Genomic DNA, 20759 nt, shown 5'->3' on the forward strand with positions numbered 1-20759 from the left:
CACTGGAGAGATAGTACAGCAGGTGAGATGCTAGCCTTGCTCAAGTCTGACCCAGGTTCAATCCCTGGCACCTCTTGTGGTCCTTCAAGCAACACCAGGAGTTTTCTCTGAACACAGTAGCACTGTAGCACTGTCCTCCCATTGTTCATCGATTTGCTAGAGCGGGCCCAGTACCATCTCCATTGTGAGACTTGTTGTTACTGTGTTTGGCATATCGAATACATCACGGGTAGCTTGCCAGGCTTTGCCATGCAGGCGAGATACTCTCAGTAGCTTGCCGAATTCTCCAAGAGGGGTAGAGGAATTGAACCCGGCCCTCGTGCAAGGCAAATGCCCTACTGCTATGCTTGCTTCAGCAGTACATATACTAAAATTGGAATGATACAGAGAAGATTAGCATGACCCTGAACACAGAACCAGAAGTAATCCCTGAGCCCTACCAGGGATGCCAACCTCGCATTGATCTGAAATATAGAACTTGGGTAATACCTCTAACTTACATGCCTTCCTCTCCATAGTTTCTTCCACTATCTGTTTGATTCCTGAGAAGTTAGCTGTCCGGAGAAGAGATGCCAGTTTCAGAGGTGGAGAAGGATAGCTCAGTGACAATATTTCTATAAGATGGGGGCCAAATCACTCACCTTCAGGCACTATACAGTGATTTCCAGAAACAAATACAGCCTCCATGAGAGAGAAGTGCAGTTTGGAAGGCAGTAGGGGCCAGTAAATCTTTTTTTTTTTTCTTTTAGGGCCAGTGAATCTTAAGAAGCACCATTACCCTAGCACCATATCTGTAAAAGACACTTGTCACTTTGCTTTGCATCTGTTTGATCCCAGCACTTGAAGAGCAGAGGGTGGAATGGAAAATGTCCTAAGATTTGATCTGGGCCCTGCTTTCACGTCTCTGTCCTTTACTGCAGAGTCCGCAGTGTTGGGGAAAAGGAGTTGTGGCTGTCGATAATGGATGTATGATAAAGTTCTGAACACGGCTCAGCTCATTTGTACTTTTTAATATTCGTAAGTGATTTGCCAGCAATGAGATATGCCTGGGTTGTCACTAAGGATGGGGAAGGGATTTGACAAGGTCCATTGGAAACCAAGGGTTGGGAAAAAGCAAATCATTTCCTGTCTGTCCCCTGGCTTCAGTCTCCTGAGTTCAATGGGCTAGTTATCTTTTCTTTTCCTATCCATCTATCACATGGCGGGAATATGAAAACAGAGCGTGCCCTTAGATAAGATTGCTCTCTTCCGCCTCTCCTTTTAGGCACATTTTGCTTGCGCTTGCATTCCCTGGTTTTAGCCAGAAGAAAAAGATACTGCCAGGCTGGCTATTCTTCCCAGATGAACTACTCAGCACTAGAACATCCAGACAAGACAGGGAGGGGGGGAGAGGAGAGAGAGAGAGAGAGAGAGAGAGAGAGAGAGAGAGAGAGAGAGAGAGAGAGAGAGAGATTGCAAATATGCAAATGCCATTGTATGCTATGTTACTGAGGGGACAAGGACACAGGTAGAGGAGGGATAGAGGAGGTGAGAACTGCAGCAAGGATAGAGAAAAATAAAGGCATGGAAAGAAGAGAAAGGATTGGGGGAAGGAGGCAGGAGCAGAACGTGGTAAGGGGGTTGGAGTGGAGACGTGGGTTTGGGGGTCAGAGCCAGAGCAGCTTCCTACCAGGCCAGCTACCCTGCCTGCTGTCCGAACATCTGTGTCCTGGTGGGGGTGTTTCCAAAAGGAGCTGCCTCTTCCCTGGGCCTCTTCCCCAGCCCTCCCGTGCCTTCCCGCTCTGGCCCTCTCACAGTGCTGCTTTTCCTCTTACTAATCAGCCACTTAGGCCCAAACTGCTCAATCAGCTCTGCTCATGGTGAGCAGTGGGGTAACCCCGGGGTCAATTAGGAGAAGAAGAGTTTGCTCTCAGACACCACGATTCCAGAGTAAGAGGAGCCAATAGGCTGCACCAGTGCTACCCCAATCTCCCTCTAGATAATGTTCTATATTCTAGAGAGAGAGCACAGAACGGGAAGTCAGGGTCTGGAGTGCAGGTCACAAGCTAGTCACTCCTGAATGTGCGCCGAGAGAGATTGGGTATGTGTTGAAAAGTGTTTTCCTTTCTAATGTGCCTTGCCGTTTTCTGCAGCATCTTAGCCTTGTGGTGGGGTCTCACCAGAGCAGTGCTGTCCATTGGGAGGAGTACCAGATAGTTTGAGGTGCCAGGGCTAATCTTTCGCACCAAAAATGAAGACAGGCTAGTCCTCTCTCCACCATGGTTTCTCTGGTGTCCTAGTCTCCATTCCTGCGTGTTTCCTTAGAACGATACTCAGCTGATGATTAATCTGAGCAAGAGCTGCAAGACCTAGAAGGTTCTAGATTCTAATTCGAGGAATAGATGTTCCTTTTTACTCTTCTTTGGAAACTCTTATTCCACCAGATGGCTATTTCCTGCACCCTCCTGTCCTCTTCTCTTCTCTTCTCTTCTCTTCTCTTCTCTTCTCTTCTCTTCTCTTCTCTTCTCTTCTCTTCTCTTCTCTTCTCTTCTCTTCTCTTCTCTTCTCTTCTCTTCTGTTCTCTTCCTGATTCCCATATTACTTGAGAAAAATGTCCTTAGAAACGATGGTTCTGGAAGCCCGGGTTGTCATGTCACTTCTTTGGGAGGTAGGTGACTCCAGAAAATGCACATAGTCCCATGCTTGGTTAGTGAGGGATGCCTTAGAGGCAGGTGACAATATCCAAATTTTAGCTCTGATTGTTGGGTCTGATCCTTGATGGGCCCCCGTGGCTTCCCCTCCAGAACTGCCAAACCTAATTGGCCTCTCGTCTCACTGGAACCACAGCTAGGACTTCCTGAACTCTCCTGCCATGATGGGGACCCCTTTATTGATTTTTTGTACTCACCCACTGTGAGATTGAGAAGTCAACATGACGAATGACCTGGCACCTGAGTTGCACAGGAGGAAGAGAGCGGCTTGGAAACGCCTTCAAGAGCATCGAAGAAATAGCTAAGAGGATGAAGAACCTCCGGCTCCGGGCTCCTCTCTTCGATTCCACTGTTCTTCTTGCATTAACATATGCCTCAGAGACCTGGGCCCTATGAAAACAGGATGAGAATGCTATTTGGGTCTCCCAAAGAGGAATCAAAAGAGCTATGCTTGGAGTATCATGCTTCACTCAAGTGAGAAAAAGAATCTGGAGTTCCAACCTCCATTGACAGTCAAGAATCAGAGATGCTGTCTCATTTGCCAAGGCATCAAAATCAGATGGGCTGGACACGTAATGAGATTTAGAGACAATCGCTGGTTTAGAGCCATTACTGACTGGATTCCACGGGATGTCAAAAGATCACGTGGCCGCCCAACTACGAGATGGTCAGATTTCTTCATCAAGACCCTGAACGATTGGTTTGAGGCTCTTCGGGTTCCTGGAATGAGCAGAAGCCATTGGGCTACACTTACACACAACAGGGATGAATGGAGACTTTACTGGCACCTGCTCGAGCAAATCAATGAGTAACGGGATGTCAAGTGATCAAGTGATCAAGTGGCCCACTATGCCAAGGTTGTCTCAGGAGAAAGTTAGGGTGCAGCCTTCCCTGTAGCCTTGCATGGTCATGGTGGGGGGGGGGGTGTCAAGACTAAATTGATTGATGACTGCTCCTTCTTGGTACTTCAATCTCTGCCCATGCATGGCAGTAAGCTTAGATTCTCATGGTCTTGAAAAATTATCCATTTTAATGATTTAATTGGGTTTCTTCAGAGCACTCTAAGAAGGGGGGATGGGAGGAGGGTGATATATTCATCAGATGAGCAACATTCTCATGGGAAGACATAGAAAGGGTTTCTGAATATGGAGAAAGGCACATCAAGGGAGACCCACCAAGGCAGGAGATATCTCTGGGATTTGTTACCCCTAGAGGTCAGCACAAGTTGAAGTGTAATTAGGTGTTGCAGATATATTAATGAGTTGATCAAACATAAATACCAGAAACCAATGGGGAACTATAAGGCAGGAGCCAGACCATCATCTATTGAACTTACTACCTGGGATTTGACAGCTCACCTGCCCCTCTCACCAGTATTCTGCATGACTTTTGTAGGCCCACTTTACAGATAAGCACATCTGGAGTTTTCCATCAATCAAAGTAATCTGTGATCACATAGTGGTGAACAGAAGAGCTAGGAATTTTATTCTAAGGGCTTTGGGGCACATCTAAATCTTAATTGCCATGGGAGAATACAATGGGTGGGGAGGGAATCCCCAGGAAACTTTCCTTTTGTTCCTGGAGGTCCATTCTTCTCCAGTTGAATTCTTAATATGTTTCAGAGCCAGCTCCAGACTTAGACCCCCTAGGAAGGCCTACTCCTCCTCCTCCTTCCTTTCCTCACACCCACCCTCAAGAACTACTACAGCACCCAGGAAAATCCAAGCATCATTCTTCACATGGGACCTCAACCTCTATTGGAACTGGGAGTCCTGAGTTCTCCAGACAGACTTTTCATGCTCTCACTCCCTAAACACTCTGCTATGTCCCTGCTAATGGAGAAACTGAGTGAAGAGCAGAGGCAAAACTCAGGAACTTCTCTTGTACTATCATTTGCCCAGCTCTAATTTGAATTTGACTGGAGACCGGGGTGGAGGGGTGTCCCTCTGCCTAGGGACACTAAGTGGATCCTCAGGGAGGGTAGCAGATATCAAAGGAATGACTGCTTACCCACCTGACCTCAGTCCCAGGTCCCTGCCTCAACACTAGCTAACTTGCTGGCACTCCTCCTTTTATGCACTTCTGTGTGTCAAGCTTTCCTAGGACATGGCGCTGGTGAGCAAATAGAGTTCTAGTCCCTGGAACCCCTCTGACACTCAAATATGTACCTTTTCCAAGATAGTTGGCTTCCCAGATGGCATTTTAATACGCATTTTGCTGTAAGTATGACTGTCGCTGTCACTACTGTTGGGTACAAGCTTCCTCTGGGCACTACTGCTTTCCTACCCAGGCCCCTCCTGTGCTACAAGTTATCCCTCTTGTCCCACACAAAATTAAGTCTCCAGATAGCCTCCATGCTATTTGGCTGCCTTCTCCCATCATCCAGGTGACAAGAGGGACTCAAGCTGTACGGCATTGTCATGCCAAAAGATGCCTCCTCCCTCACAGTGAGTTTGCTTATTGAGAATCTTCTGATCACTCTGTCTGACCGGAGCTCCCTCTGATCAACAATTTTATGCCTTTGTTAGTGGAGAAACTAATTTAGTGAGAAGTTCAATCATGTGACTACCCTATGGCATTGTAGGAAGTAGGTGTATGTACTCTCCAAGTTCATATGTTGAAACCTACTGTCCAAAGTGATGGTGGCAGGAGATAGTACCTTTGGGAGGAGATTGGATGGCAAGAGTGGTATATTGATAATTTTATTTGTGCTCTTATAAAGAGGCCCTCAAGAACTTAATGCTCTTTCCCACATAGTCAGGACGTGAGAAGATGGCCATCTGTGAGTCAGGAAGGGAGGTTTCATCAGATCCCCAGTCTGCCACTACCTTGATCTTGGGCTTCTGACCTCTGAATTGTGGGCAATACATTTCTATAACCTAGAAGCCACCTAGTCTTTGGCAACTGTTATAGAATAAGGCTACTTCAAGCTGTTCTCAACATGGTGTCATCTTCCTGCCGATGTAGGTTCCCCCTTGAAGTTTCAGAGTATGAATTTGCTTCATTCCTGCTTGACCAATGCTCTGCAAACCTCTGACCCTTCAGTGCTTGAAAGCTGGAACATGGTTGATGTGGGGCGGGGACGTCCCAGTGGCCCTGTTCCTTCAGATGATCAGACCCTTTCTTTGGATCTTGACTTGGTTTATTAAGATGCACTAAAAAGTCTGGGGAACTGGCATTATCTGTTTGCAAACCAGTTTCTCTGGTCCTGTCCTTGTCCCCCATGTTACCCAGTTAGCAGCACCACATGGCTAAGTACCTGAGGGTTCCTTCCAGGTGTTGCCTTTCCTCCTCTAAGGAGGAAGATTTAGTTGTATGGATTTTGGCAAAGGTTTAAAACCCACAATAAATAACAAGAAAAAAATTCTGCATACTATACTGCATATTTTATAACATAGTCTAATAAAGAAATAATCCAAGATGGCACCTGCTAAGAAAACTTAGTTTATTGAAATATGACTGTAATATAGAAAAGATGGCTAATGCACTAGGCTGGTGAGATATTAATGTTCTACACTTCAGCTGGTGTGTTTAAAAGAAGTCTCTCATGTATTTTATTTTATTTTATTAGGAGCCATATCATTAGCTTTTAAAGACATTCTTGAGCGAGAAAGAGAAGAAAAGATATTTGAACTATTAAAACAAAAACAACCCTTAGCAACTCAACCTGCCTTTCTCTATAGATGAAACAAACAAACCAAAAAAAAAAGGTTTTTTTCCATAAACATTTTTTTTTCCGACTGGGATATTAGGACAGTATATTAAATTCCCCCAAAAGGAGGCCCTAGAACTATTTACATAATAATGTCTCCACTGTGGTTGTGACAGATGGGCTTCACTGACGCAGACATACTGTTAGGGGCTTAGCAATAGATTAAAAAAACCCACCACAATACTGTGTAACATAATAAAAGTGTATTGTAATGTACATCATAACTTGTGGCCAAGGTTAAATTTGCAGTCGGAGTATGAAAGTCGTATTCCATTATACAAAATAGATGTTACACGGAAAAGCATTAAAGATGAGTTGACTCAACCATTTATTTTTAGTTTATATTTTATTCTATTTTCCTACGCGCTGTTTATGCAATATATTTTTAATCATATAAAATGACATCCTCTGTGGCCCTGCTCCCTACCTCAGAGTAAGGGGCAGCGTGGGATCTTTGGACTTTTCTTTAGCTTTGAGGATTCCTGTTACAGGGGCCCTGGAACTTTGGTCTATGAAAAAATAACTGTTCGTGAGTTTCTTTTTTTCTCTTTTGCTCTATTCTAAGCTGATGATAGAAGTGGCCTCTGCAGGTGGCTCCCCTGGCTTCTAAGGATTCTTGGGAGACTAGTTGTAGTTCCAGGGACTTTTCCCACACTACCAAGATGTGACCATGGCCACAAGCACAGAGACCCCTGAGAGACATCCTGTGAGGAACCGACTGTGAACACCTCCTTCGGTGACCTTGTCTGCTCTAGGACTTTGAACAAATACAGAGTTCAATGATGCTATCCCTCACACTCACCTGAAATCACCAGCATGCTTTGAGAGCATTGAGTGAAGTGTGTGCCCTTCACCTCCTCAGGGACTATTTCTGGGAGGTGAATTTCTGGAATGGGAAATGTGATGAAGACATTTCATCCTTACCCACTTCTCTAAATTCCCAGGTGCCTTTTGGAGCCAACAGCAAGAAAGATAATTTTTATGAATCATACAGGCTAATGGAATTTTGAAGTGACAACAAGACATTTGTACAAATAATCCACTTTTATGTACCTCAATTCATTCTCCATAAAATGAGAACCTTTGGATAATTCAGGTTTAATCCTTGATGCCACATACAGTGCCTCAAGCACTACCAGGCATGAACCCTGAGCATAGAGCAGGAGTAAGCCTTGAGCACAGGTGGGCATCACCCCAAAATCCAAAAAGCAAATGCAACAAAAAATTAAAGTGGGAAGCTTCTGTTTCTGCTTCATGGGAATTTTAATGAAATAATATAAAGTGTCTGATACATAGTAAGTACTCACTAAGACTGTTATTCATGCAATATATTATAAATATCTCACTTAGAGTTGATCTTAGAGAATAGAAAGGAAATTAAAGAATTGTGTATTTTTTGCTTCCTGATCTTTCTCTCTGAGTCTCATTTTCAGATCAGAGATTAGCTCTGGCTTTCATGCTTCAGATCCTATATTCCTCTACAGTTATACTTTCTGCATGTCTAGTATCACCTATTATATAAAGTTTCAGCAAAATCTATTCTCCTTCTTCCCACCCAGACTAACTGCTCACTCCTCCAATTTGACAAGCTGTTCTAAAATCCAGACCAACTTATTTCTACTCATCAATTTTGTGTCAACATTCAGTTGGAAGTGAGAGAAGGTGGTGTCAGTCCCTGAGAGGAAGTAACAGCAGATACTTTGCAACAAGCGAGTGTTGTGTTATCAAAAAAATGGTAGAGTCAAAAGCTGTAGCTCTTTATGGAATGCTGAGGGAGAAGGCAACTACATACTAGACTTCCAGAGTTACAACTTCTCCAAGAAAGCAACAAATTTCTGCCTTTAACAGATGAGGAATGAGGGGCTGGAGGTTCAGTAGTCAGAAGCTTGTGTTTGACATGTACCAGGACCTGAGTTTGAACTGTGGTACCATGTGGACCCTCAGGAAACATCAGGTGTGACCCCGCAGGCTGGACTTGGCTCTATTGATCCCTGGCACCACAGGGCCTGAGCAACTCTGCATCCTTGAACCTTAGAGTTTAACGGTCTGACCATTTGCCTTAATATCATCAGGTGGCCCCTGGTTCCCCTGAGCATTGCTAATGTGGTCCTTCCTATCTGCCCAGAAAGGTGACTGTTGAGGAAACTGAGGTCCTGGTGGAGAGGAGTCTGATTTGCTGAGGGATCCTCAGCTTAGGAGTATCAGAACAGACTCAGCCTCAGATGCAGTAGACTTCCATATCCTTTACCCTGCAGTGGAGGTGTTAAGTACAAAACTTACTTGGAAAACTATTAAGCTTCCTGATAAAAAATTATACATTTCTGCCTGGCATTTCCTCTTTAGACTCTAATGATTAACTTTCAGCTTATTGATGAACTATTTTCCTAGTACATGTTCATTGAAGGGCTGGAGCGATAGCACAGTGGGTAGAGCATTCGCCTTCCACGCGGTTGACCCAGGTTCAATTCTTCTTTCCCTCTCAGTGAGCCCAGCAAGCTACCGAAAGTATCTTGCCTGCATGACAATGCCTGGCAAGCTACCTGTGACGTATTTGATATGCCAAAAACAGTAACAGTAAGTCTCATAATTTGTTGTGAGACGTTACTGGTGTCCACTCAAGCAAATCAGTGAACAATGGGAGGACAGTGCTACAGTGCATGTTCACTGGAGACAGGACTATATAAATTATTTCTATGTGTATATGTAACAAATGCACCATAGATTGCACTGCACTGTCCTCCCATTTTTCATCGATTTGCTCAAGCGGGCCCAGTAACTTCTCCATTGTGAGACTTGTTGTTACTGTGTTTGGCATATCGAAGACGTCACTGGTAGCTTGCCAGGCTTTGCCATGCAGGCAAGATACTCTCAGTAGCTTGCCGGACTCTCCAAGAGGGGCAGAGGAATTGAACCCTGCTCGGCCGGGCTGACAGCTTGCAAGGCAAACGCCCTACTGCTGTGCTATCACTCTAGCCCAAATGTATCAGAAACTTTACAAACAGAAAGCTTCTATAGTCTTACCTGATTGAGTTGACTCTCCATTAGTATCTTACCAGTCAAGGTCTTCATGTTTGGTCATGAAATAAGCAGACAGCAAGACCCTGCAGAAGGTGGCAGAGGGAGAGAAGGGTAAGAGGAGGAATGAAAAGGCTTCCTTTCTTAGGAAAGCTGAGAGCAGTGAACTGCAGTTGGCTTGTGTCATCATTCATGGGAGGTTGGCTGTGTTGTTGGGGCCAGCAGTAGTTTGGGTTACTGAATAGGTAGTGTTGATAATTGGGGTCACACATGCGAAAAGTGAAGTTTTGAGACAAGAACCATGACCGAAGCAGTAAGTCCCAGGTATAGGTGAGGGATACTGTATCTCTCCATCACCTTGAATCTTAAGCAGCTGAGATATGGAAAGTATGTGCTGCATGAGGAAAGGGGATGAGTGTTCACCGAGTCAATGGAAACAATCGACCTTATAGAAAGCTTTTAGATCTCCTAGTTTTATGTTCCTTTCACATCTTTCTTGGTGATTCTATTTTTAATAGTCATTCTTTTTTTTAAAATAAAGTCTTGTTTGGTGATTTGGTCTTCTGGATGTGTGTCTCTTTACAAAAAGTTTACCAGGCTGGGAAGGATATCTGGACGCCTAAAGCCCAGACAAACTTTGGAGATATACTTAAGAGAATAGAGAGAAGTTACCTTTTAACAATAAAGTCTCTATTTTTCTGTCTTGTTTTGTGTGGGGGCCATACCAGTGGTACTCAGGATTTACTCCTGGCTCTGTACTCAGGGGTGACTCCTGGCAGGCTTGCGGGGGGATCATATGTAGTGCATCACATATGATGCTCAGGATCAAACCCATGACAACTGTGTGCAAGGGAAGTGCCCTACCCACTATACCCCCGCCCAAATATATTCTCTTTCTAGTGCAACTTGGGAGATTGGGTTTATCCAATTTAAGGGAGAGGTATTTTCTCTAGGAGGACCCAATCAATCAATGCAAGTCTCAGATTTCATTCAAATTAAATGACATCTTGTTTTAAGTAGTTTTTAGTATTGGTGTATTCTGCTTTAATCAAAGTCAGCAAACTTAGAAGTCATTGGAGGTTTTGTAGGGAGGAACTTGTGGGAAGGTTCTGTAGGGAGATTCTGCAGGGAAAATTCTCTCAGTGCAATATGGCAGCTGGGGAAGTTTAGGGCATCACTTTTACGAGGGGCTCTCCAATTTAGGCCAGACCAAAATTTGCAGGAAGACAGGGGCATTAAACACACCCCACCACAAATGATGAGCTGATTCAGGGAATTCAGTCTGGGCTAATCCAGCTAGGGACACAGATTTTTCTATGGAGAGACTCACTGTCAACTCTGAAGACCAGAGAAGCTGTCTGTAACAGATACATTTGGAAGGGAAATAGCACCATCTTCTAGAATAATCTGTGTTGAATTTTTATTGCTGCAGGTAATGGGACCCCAAGCACAAGCTGAGCATATGGCTGCCTGCATGGACTTATTTACATGTAATATATGCTATATAATTATAAATAATAGGAAAAGTTCTATTGCCACATCAGCACTGTCCAATAGAAATATAATGTGATTCATAAATGTGAGTCACGCATGTCAAGTGAAATTTACTAGTAGTCATTTAAAAAAGTAAGAAGAAGCAAGTGAAATTAAGTTTAATATATTTTAATAAAATGCATCATAAATATTGTAATTTCAGCATTTTATAGAAAAGATGCAACACATCTCAGTGATCGTTTTATGTATATTTCTACTACGACTCATCTCAATTGGAATCAGACAGTTTCACGTGATCACTGGCCACAGGTGATTTGGGCCAGCATCTAACAGAGCACAAGTGTATACTCTTTCTCTGAAATCCAGGAAAGAAATGTATTAAGGATTGTTACTCAGCTATCTCAAGCCATTAAGGGTCCAGAGTTTAATTCCTTATCAATCTATCAATCTTTAACAACGATGGTGGGATTTCTAAATCTCTCTAATGTGCTGGGGTGGAAATATGATCAAGGAATTAGTCTAGCTGCTGGGGGTTGGCTATGAAGGCACTCAGAGGCAGCTGGAGGAACATCCTGTGAAGGTAGGGATGCCTCACTTGGTGAGAACAACAGCTGAGGAAGTGAGTGGCATGCTAGAAACAGATAGGGTCTGAATGGTCAGATTCTCTAGCCAGACTTCATGACTACGGGAAAAAAATTTAAATTACTCGGACTTCACCCTCCTTATCTGTAATGTGGAGATAATAGGCCATTTCTTGCTCTCCTGGAAGGGGTATTGTGAAGCACAGGTGGTTCATGGAGGGTAATAAACTCCTCCCACGTGAACCAGCCCACGTCAATTTTTCCAGCAGGTGGGTACAGTTAGCTTAGTAGAAACAGGTTATACTGGGGACTGGGCTGATGCTGAACACTGGAGTGGGAGAGACGGGCCAATGAGGGAAGTGAGAGCGCCCTCCTTTGCTGCCTTTTTCCCTTTCCCCTTCCTGTTAGTGTAGAACTAAGACTTGGCAGGTACAGGACGAACACAGGGTTGATAATTGTCAAAATAATTTCATTGACCAGCGAAACCTTGATCTTAAACACTGGACAAGGATCTGAAAGGATGCGTTCCTTACATCCAGAGCTCTAACTCCAGATGAATGACAAGTAAAATGCTAGACAAATTCTGAGTCCCAACCCTGGCTCCCACTGCTATGAACAGTGGTGGACTGAGCCATAAACAACACCATAGATTAAACAAAGTGATCCATCAAGGCAATAATAACTTTCAAGCCTGAGTCTACTGGTGCTGGAGAAATAGAGATGATGGGAGACCTGACTAACGCAGGGTTTGAAGAGGCAGAGCTGGGGAGGCGTTGTGTTGTGTCAGAGCTTCCTATTCTTTGCTTATCCACTCTCCAAGCTGTGGGGATTCTGTTTTGCACATTGGGGTGACACATTCCCTCAGAGCAAGGATTAAAGTCTCTCAGCTTTGAAGTTAAGATCATTTTCTAGGGATTATTCTAGTCTTGGAGCTTAATTTCACCTCCAAAATTAGAATCTGGTGAGTTTGTACCAAAGTAGGAGGACTGTTTCGACCCCAGGAATCCCAGTAAATTGGGCATTATAATTTCAGTTTTCAGGAAGGGGTGAATGTATGATGTCTATGTACCAAATATTGGGCCAGGTCTTCTCAACTGTATCATTTTGTCTATCCCTAATCAATTTCATGAAAAGGGAATGTATTAGATAAGCATGAGGTAAATACCTCACAGTGGGCTGTCAAATACTCAAACTTGACCTCTGGGCCCTAACCATTGGGAAGACTTTGAGTATAAAACACTGGGGTAGATCAAATTGATATATAATAGAGTGGAAGGCCCAAGATGGATTAGGATGGGGTCACTCTGCATTTCCACACCCCCCCTTTCCTCCTCCCCAGGAGCTGATCAAGATACTGAAGTGGGAGACCTAGCTCAGAAAATTTACATTTCAAAGGAGGTATATGTTTGAAAGGGTGACATCTCTAGGGAAAGGAGGTCAGTCACCTAATAGAAGGTGAAAGATGGCGCAAGGTTGGGGTGGAGAGGGCCTCAGGATTGAAAAAGCTGCTTTCTGTGCGGAGTCTGTGCGTCAGGCTGTTTGCTCTTGATTATCTTCTTCCTGAGCCAGACCTACTTCCCTCTGCCCTTTCCTGTCTGGCTCCTTTGCTTTCTTTTCAGGACTCTGAGTTGCTAGGCAACTCCGGTTTGGAGCTGAGGTTCTCACTGTGGTGAGCAGCTTCCACGCGGGGACGGGAGTTTGATGGAGCCTGTGATTACAGGTGTCTGTGCAGAAAGGAAGGAAACAGCAGCAGTGCAGCCTTACCCTGTTCTACGCCACCCAGAGACAGAGAAAATGAAAGGACTTGGGGAGAGAAGCATCTCCTTGCACGCAGTGCCCCCCTGCCAACACCCCCGCCCCCAATACTCCTGGTGCTCTTGGCCTTCTTTTTTGCCCTACTCAAACCCACAGTGAAACGGATGAAGCAGAAAAGCCCATTGCAACTGGCCAGTATTATCCTCGGACTATTTTCTACCATCAAGGCCAGTACATTAAGGCTGATCTCAGAAAGTGTTGAGTCTCATATGGCTTAATTTTCACAATGTGGGGTGTAGGTGGGGCCAAGGAGTGCAAGGCTCCTCTGCAATTGAAGCCTGGGAAAGCTCTATGAGACTGGTGTGTGTGTGTGTGTTTGTGCTAAGCCCGAGTGCCTGGTCCCCAGGACCCAAAGGGGCAGCCTGAGTGCTGGAACTAAGTCAGGGTGAAACTCAGAGGACAGCCCCAAGGCACTTTGTGCTTCAGTGGTACAAATGTAAATGTTTACTGGGTCCCACCCTGAGCCAGATACCGTCCGTTCTGGATACTGGGAATTCCCCAAACAAGGCGGAAGTCTGTCTCCTACCTCACCCAGCTAATATTTACACCAGAGGAGAAAGTCAGCAAACAATGAGATATTCAACAAATAATCTTTGGATAATCTTTTTGAAAGATCCTTTCTTGAGTAACAGTCCTGCTCAAAGTGGGAGCAGGGGCCTGGGTTCTTTTGAGCAATTTATGTCTGGCTAAGAGGTAAGCGGGGGTGGGGGGGAGGAGAAGGCTCATCTCAGGCTGAAGGTAGTTTCTTGATTGAAAATCACATCTGTCAGAACAATTAAAGGAGTCATGTGATTTAGGCAGGCCAATCAAAATAAAAGACTAAGATGGGCATATGTTGGTTTACAAGGGGGAGAGCAAGTAGAAGCAGACAGGAAGTAAAAGGGAGGCAAGGGTCAAGGGCTTTGGGTATATTGGTGGTGTAGAGTGCTATAACTTTTTATTCATACCACAGTGTCAACAACAGTGAGGATTTGAAATCCAAACTATAACAACCGAACTTTACAAATGTCTGTTAGGGTCGGAGAGATAAAACAGTGGGGAGGGCATTTGCCTTGCATATGGCTGACCAGGGCTCAATCCTCAGGGCACTATGTGGTCCTTCAAGAACCATAAGGCATGATCCCTGAGCACACAGCCAATAGTAAACCCTAAGCATGGCTGGAAATGCTCCCCAAACCCAAAACACAACAAAATGTGTCCTTTAAAAACAACAAAATGTGTCTGTCAAGAAGTCTGTAGGAGAGTGGTTGGAGTGGTGGTGGTGGGAACACTGCTGGAAAAATGTTAGCATTGGAAGTATGATTTGTGTTAGAACTTAGCATGCCTATAACTCAACTATGAATAACTTTGTAAATAACAGCATCTTTTTTTCCATCTCTTTTTTCATTGAATCACCATGAGATACAATTACAAAGCTTTCATGATTGAGTTTCAATCATACGATGATCGAACATCCATCCCTTCACCAGTGCACATTTTCCACTGCCAATGACTCCAGTACCCCTCCCGCCACCCCGACCCTATCCCACCTCCTTTCTCTGTGCAGGCACCTTCCTTCTTACTCTCTCTCTCTCTCTCTCTCTCTCTCTCTCTCTCTTTCTCTCTCTCTGTCTCTCTCTCCTTTTGGGCATCATGGTTTGCAGTGCAGATACTGAGAGGATGTCATATTTGGTCCTTAGTCTATTTTCAGTACACATTTCTCATCCCCAGCAATCCCTCCAACCATCATTGACTTAGTGGTTCCTTCTCCATCTCAACTGCCTTTTCTCTCAGCACATGAGGCAGGCTTCCAAAATGTGGAGCAATCCTCCTGGTCCTTTTATTTACTGCCATTGGGTAAACCAGTGTCTTAATAAAAAAAATTCAAAAAGAAAGGCTAGCTAATCAGAGTCTGCTCCTGCCCTTAAGTAAGAGGAGCCCTTTGCCATCCTGTGCATTGTGATGTTATAACTATCCAGGGCAGCCTTTTCTCTCTTTGTGGACAGAACTAGTGTTGAGGAAATCAGAGCCAGACAGAAAAGGGAGCCAGTTAGGCCTAAAGCCAGTGCTCTCCCAGACATTTGGGCTTCATAAGGCAATATATTCTGTTTTATTTTATTATTTCATTTTATTAATGCATGTTATATAATAAAATGCTTGTTAATGCTTAAGCCAGTTTGCCTAGGCTTTGCCCACTTGGCCCAGTAAGTTTTCTTTGTCTATGTACTCTATTGCTCCTCCCTTCCTTGAATCAACTTTGTTGCCCAAAGATTCAGGCTATCCTTCAGACCAGGATATCTTTCCTTGGTCAAAGTCCCAAGTGTCAGGCCAGGGCCCCCCTTAATTCCTCTTATTTCCATTAATACAGGCATCTCATGTCTTCTGTCCTTCCAGAGTCCTGTTATTTGCTGAGTGTCAGTGGATTAAGTTATACTAGACAATTGATGGCTAGAAATTGCTCCAGGTATCACTTTCAATAATAAATTTTATTTAAACTGCAATTTGTTGGGCTGCGGGCCATGGGACTGGAGAGCTAATGGAAGTTTAGGCACTGTGGTCAGCTATGGCCAGCTGCTAAAGGTGACTTCATAAAATGCTGCTCCTTTTAATTCAGAAATTCCTTGGCTAGATGATGACTGTCTTTACCTAGGTCCATGGAGAAAGGTCAACCCTCCTGGCCCATAGAGAAATGCCGAGATGCTTCCTACTGTGAAGATCTTTCTCACAGAAGGATAGAGAAAGTCAATGAAGGGAAAGCTTTTGGAAACAGGTATCCATTAAGCCTCTGAGTCATGGAATGGCCAGGATTAGTCAGTGGCTCTTCAAGCTCACCCTCCTTGTTTATGAAGTGGAGGTGGAGGGGTTCGGTGAGTTCATCTTCAAGTCCTAGAGGGGGACTCTCCTTCACTGCTGGTGGGAATGCTGACTGGTTCAGTCAGCATTTGGAAAACAATATGGACGTTTCTCAAAAAATTAGAAATTGAGCTCCCATTTGACCCAGCAGTACCACTTTAGAGAATATGTCCCAGAGATGCAAAAAAGTACAGTAGGAATGATATATGCACTTGCAGCACTATTTATTGCAGCACTATTTACAATAGCCAGAATATGGAAAAAACCTGATTGCCCGAGAAAATATGACTGGTTAAAGAAACATTGGTATATCTACACAATGGAATACTATGCAGTTGTTAGAAAAGATGAAGTCATGAAATTTGCATATAAGTGGATCGACATGGAGAGTATCATGCTAAGTAAAATAAGTCAGAAAGAGAGGGACAGACATATGATGACTGCACTCATTTGTGGAATAAATGTAACATAATGAAAGACTAACACTGAAGGATAGTAGGGATAAGGGCCAGGTGGACTTCTACACAGCTTGGAAGCCAGCCTCACATGCTGGGGGAAAAGGCAGCTGAGATAGAGAAGGGACCACCAAGCAAAGGACGCTTGGAGGCCTTGCTTGGGATGGGAGATGTGTGCTGAAAGTAGACTATAGACCGAACATGATGGTCACTTACTACCTGTATTGCAAACCATAACACCCAAAAGGAGAGAGAGAGAGAGAGAGAGAGAGAGAGAGAGAGAGAGAGAAAGAGAGAGAGAGAATGTGCCTGCCAAAGAGGTGGTGGGGGGAGGTTGAGGAGTGGCGGGAGGGATACTGGGAACATTGGTGGTGGAGAATGGGCACTGGTGGAGGGATGAGTACTCGACCATTGTATGACTGAAATGTAATCATGAAAGTGTGTAAGTCTGTAATTCTATCTCATGGTGTTTCATTAAAAAATTTTTTGCTTGAGCGGGCCCAGTAACGTCTCCTTCGGAGACTTTGTTGTTACTGTGTTTGGCATATCGAATACATCACGGGCGGCTTGCCAGGCTCCGCCGTGTGGGCGAGATACTCTCGGTAGCTTGCCGGGCTCTCCGAGAGGGGCGGAGGAATCGAACTCAGGTCGGCGATGTTGCCTCCTCCTACACTGGTGTCATGGGTGGGGACTTGGGATTCTGAGTTGCCTATGAGTGTTCCATGTTTGAGAGTACCTGTGTCCTCACAGGAGCACAAAGCCAATTTAAATGAGAAATTTTTGCAGTGCCCTTGTATTTCACCCTTCTTTCAAAATTTTCTTGCTCTCTACTTTCAACTGGTTTGCACCTGATTTTGTGCTTTGCTCATGGTCCTCATATGCTGGTCAGTGGACAGGAAGTGTATAGCTCCAGCGGTTCCAGATCCAAGGAGGCTACCATTTACTTAAGCAGAGACATTGGTAAATGTCTGAGTCTGCTTTCTCCTCTGTCCAATGAAAATATGACCATTTTGCTTTGCTCACAGAGTTGGTCATGCTATACTGGCACATTACAAGAAAATATAACAAAGAGATGGAGGCCATATGGAAATATCAAGGGCATGCTGGGGAAAAAACAAGATATGACTTTCTCTGGTTATCCTGCCCCTGGACTCATCCTATATTAGCTGCCTCTGCCTTGCCACCCAGGTCTTGCCACCAATGGAGTTAGAGTCATGGACTTGGGGTGTTCTGGTAGTAAGACTGTGCTGTTTGTCTTCAGTTCCCTGAGCGTCTGAAAAACATTGATGACCTTGCCAAGGCAGCAGATGACCAGTTTGGTGTAAGGATTACAGTGGAACTGATCATTTACAGCAGAAGGGTTCCATTGAGATGTTACTTTTCGCCTCTACCCTGATCATCAGAGTCATGAAGGAGACTCCCAGAGTCTGAAAGAAACAGGAAAAACATTAGGCCTGGTAAATATACCACTTTGGGTGACACTGTGAACATTGCCTGACAAATGCAGTGTGGGTCTTTAGTCAGAGAGTCAGGAACCATGAAAGGGATCCTGGTGATTGTCTAGTGTGTGGTTTGCGATGTTGAAGCCTGTGACCTATAGGACATCAATAGGGTGATGAAACAGAGTGCCTGCTAGGTAGAAGCCCGAGGGAAGATGTTTCAGTGAAGGATCATTTGACAATTAGGAAAATAAAATACCAGGGGACAGTGTTTCATCTTGGCTTGAAACATAGGTAAAAGCAGAATTTAGCTGTCTGCCACAACCAGAGAAGCCAAAGGTGCCAAACTTTTACTCGGACAAAGAGAAAAGAACTGGAAGGCTCAGAGAGGGGAGGGCATCAATTCAGACTTACACAGCACTGTCTCGGGACTGAGGTGCCATCTGCAGGCAGAACGCAAGGGCCTCCTCCTGGTGCCATGTTGGCTTGCTCGCCTCATTTCCAGGCTTGAGATTTGAGTCAGATACAAGGCAAATGCTTAGGCAAGGAAAAATGTTCCGCCAGCTTGCTCCGCAGGGAGAGAGTCCATGATACGATACAAAGCTGAAAATAGAGTGCCACAGCCTGCCGATGGCCTTGTGGTGGGTGTGGGGGCTTGCTTCGGGAAGAGGAGCATGCGATGAGAATGCAACGGGTCCTGGCTACAGAGCAGCACTGCTGAGCGGAGATGCTTTGGGCTGGGACTTGGAAGCCTGTCACAAGAAAGGGGTCCCGCTGGAAAGGCTCGTTCAGCAACGCTTTCCTGCTGGGGTCTGTGCAACATCCTGACAGAGTCCCAGGCTTGAACAAGGGCCAAGGATTTATCCAGAAACAGCAAGCCGTGTACAAAGACGACCCTGGATTTAGAACAGATGAAAGGTACTTTGAGGGAGTTCAAAGAACGGGCATCCACTCCCTGATGACTGCTTGCTGGATATTTTGAGAGGCGACTGGGGCACGCTTTCCTCCCGGCTTCTCCCAGGGGGCTTTTCCAACACAGGTTCTCTCCATTAGTGTATTCCAGAGCTCTAGGGTTGGAAGTCTTAATATGGAAATTCCCGCAGCGGTGGGAACAGGCCTCTCCCAGTTGGGCTTGCTAAGGTCATTACTCTGATGATGTTAATGGTGATGATTAATTATCACTAATAATGTGAATGGTGCAAGTAATGAGTTCAACCGGATTGGGCGTTGGGAAAGATGGAACATGCGGCTGTGTGGCAAGGCTGATGATAGTGATGACCAGAACAATGGCAGGGAGATCAGTTGAAACATCTCAGGCACAAACTTGAACTTCGTTTTCTTGTCTGGCAAAGTAGATCATTGGCAGCGGAAAAAATAAATCTACCAGCGGGGGTGGGGGGGGTGGGTGGGGGGTGGAGGGAGGTGGAGATGATGGCAGAAAATACCTTTTGTCCATCATACTGAGTGTTTGTTATTATGTAAATCAAATATATCAGTCCAGGACACCAGGTCTCTGGTGTCTTATCTAGGGAACCGTAAGAAGCACATTTTGGGATACAAACTGAAGTTGATGGTAGTGATTGCAAACAAACCAAGTTCCCCTCAAATGTAAGAGTAATTCAGGAAGGAGCCAGTCACCCTTGTGTTCCTATTTTGAACAATGTCTGTGAAGAAATGAGAAAAGCCAGTCACTACACTCTTCTCATCTGAGACATCTTTGATGAGTCCTTCTACTCCCTAGGCTCTCTACTCTGGTCATCTTTCAGAGTCACTGATTTGACTAGTGAGATGACAGTCTCAAGGCAAAGGAATTTTGCCTTGACTCCTGCACTTGATTTCCCCAGCCCAGAAGGGACAATTTAGGGGATTCTGAGACTTTTGGAAAGAGGGACTGACACTATTTCTAGATGATCTGTTCAGAAATAACCAAAAATATTAACAGTGATGAAGAACTAGTTTCAAGTGACCATCCAGTAAACAAATGAAATATGGACAGCAGCGAATTTTGATTAAATAGATTTTCTACTGCTTAGACCTCCTGTGCTCCAAGTTTTTCTTCTCTGTCGACTTCCTCACCCATGAACTCTTGCCTCAATTGTACACACAGTTTCCTTCCTAGTGCAGGATCTAAGTCCTAGACTAAGCACATTTACTTGGCAAAGTTAGAGAGAATAAGGATAATACTGCTACTGCTTCCATCACACCCAGAGGAGTGAATGCCCTACCCCAGGGAGTTTCTTGGTAATGAAAGAGCTTGCAAAGGAACATGCTGACCTCCAGAGGGCATCTCACAAAGCACTGAAGCTCTGGGAAGGCCCTTTGACCTATTAGCAGCCAAATAGGAGCTGACTTGGGCAGGACTATGGAGATATAGCTTAAAGGGAGGAGGGACCAGTTGGTTCTTAAGGGGCCATAGCCTGGTTCTCCTTATTGAGTAAGGGAATGGAGACAGTCCTCTCCTAAGGAGAGCTCACCTTTCCTTGGAAAGCGGCTTCTTCCTGAGAAAACCGCAAGATCAGAGGTATTTATTTCTTCATTTGTCCTCTCATTTTTAAAAAAGATGAAAGCATTATGTGATTTGAAGAGAAACTAGAGTTTAGTCCTTTCATTTTAGTGATGCTTCTTTTTTAGTGTGTAAATATCATTCTGGGTACCAGGAGTTGGAATTGAAAGGAATTCTTTGGGGGAAAGAAGCAAAATTCAGAATATTAAAAAACTGTCGTGCT

At 44.6% G+C, this 20759-nt stretch overlaps 1 pseudogene; it reads left to right on the forward strand.

Annotated features, from left to right (window-relative positions):
* Positions 1–347: 347 nt before the first annotated feature.
* LOC130045577 (uncharacterized) lies at positions 348–405 on the forward strand (annotated as a pseudogene).
* The last annotated feature ends 20354 nt before the right edge of the window (positions 406–20759 follow it).

Source organism: Sorex fumeus, unplaced genomic scaffold (assembly GCF_029834395.1).
Source record: "Sorex fumeus unplaced genomic scaffold, SorFum_2.1 ptg000128l, whole genome shotgun sequence".
Classification (NCBI taxonomy): Eukaryota; Metazoa; Chordata; class Mammalia; order Eulipotyphla; family Soricidae; genus Sorex; species Sorex fumeus.